The sequence below is a fragment of the Triticum aestivum genome, chromosome 7A (assembly GCF_018294505.1).
Source record: "Triticum aestivum cultivar Chinese Spring chromosome 7A, IWGSC CS RefSeq v2.1, whole genome shotgun sequence".
Classification (NCBI taxonomy): Eukaryota; Viridiplantae; Streptophyta; class Magnoliopsida; order Poales; family Poaceae; genus Triticum; species Triticum aestivum.
The window spans coordinates 1915852-1917084 of NC_057812.1; positions in this window are offsets into that span (position 1 = coordinate 1915852).

Below are 1233 nucleotides of genomic sequence, written 5' to 3' on the forward strand. Positions count from 1 at the left end.
CCCCCCCCCCCGGGCCAGTGCTCCTTGAGTGTTGGTCCGACCGAGTAGACTGCGGGGCCACCTCGGGGCAACTTGAGGGTTGGTTTTACTCGTAGGATGTCTCATCTGAGTGTGCCCTGAGAAAAAGATATGTGCAGCTCCTATCGGGATTTGTCGGCACATTCGGGCGGTGTTGCTGGTCTTGTTTTAACCTGTCGAAATGTCTTGAAGAACCGAGATACTGAGTCTGATCGGAACGTCTTGGGAGGAGGTTTATTCCTTCGTTGACCGTGAGAACTTGTCATGGGCTAAGTTGGGACTCCCCTGCAGGGATTTGAACTTTCGAAAGCCATGCCCGCGGTTAAGGGCAGATGGGAATTTGTTAATGTCCGGTTGTAGATAAATTGAACCTTAACTTAATTAAAATGAATCAACTGAGTATGTTACCGTGATGGCCTCTTCTCGGCGGAGTCCGGGAAGTGGACACGGTGTTGGAGTAATGTTTGCGCAGGTTGTTCTATAGTTTCTCGCTCGTGCTTTGCCTCCTCTTCTCGCTCTCTTTTGCGAATAAGTTAGCCACCATACTTGCTAGTTGCTTGTTGCAGCTCCACTCATATTTACCTTGCCATACCTATAAGCTTAAATAGTCTTGATCACAAGGGTGCGAGATTGCTGAGTCCCTGTGGCTCACAGATTACTATTACATCAGATGCAGGGCCTAATGATTCCGCTCCAGGAGACGCGCTCGAGCTCAAGTGGGAGTTCGACGAGGACTCTCAACATTACTATGTTTCTTTTCCTGATGATCAGTGGTAGTGCCTAGTTGGGGGTGATCGGGACCGTGTCGCTTGTTGGGTTATCTTTTATTTTGGTGCCGTAGTCGGGCCATGAGTGTTTGAATGATGTAATGTTATTTATGTACTTAATTGACGTGGCAAGTGTAAGCCAACTATGTTATCTCCCCTTTATGATTTATATTACATGGGATGTTGTGAAGATTGCCTAACTTGCGACATATGCCTTCAATGCGATTATGCCTCTAAGTCATGCCTCGACACGTGGGAGATATAGTCGCATCGAGGGTGTTACAAGTACGCAGATTCCAGGATCAGTTACTGTGATACATTCGAGAGTTCAAGTCGGACCCGTACCTGGAGACGCTGCTCAACTGCATTATCAGTGCTGTGGAGAGCGGAGAGCGGCAGTGGGGAGGAAGCAAGGCCATCTTACGTATGCTGCTGCAACCGTGGGACG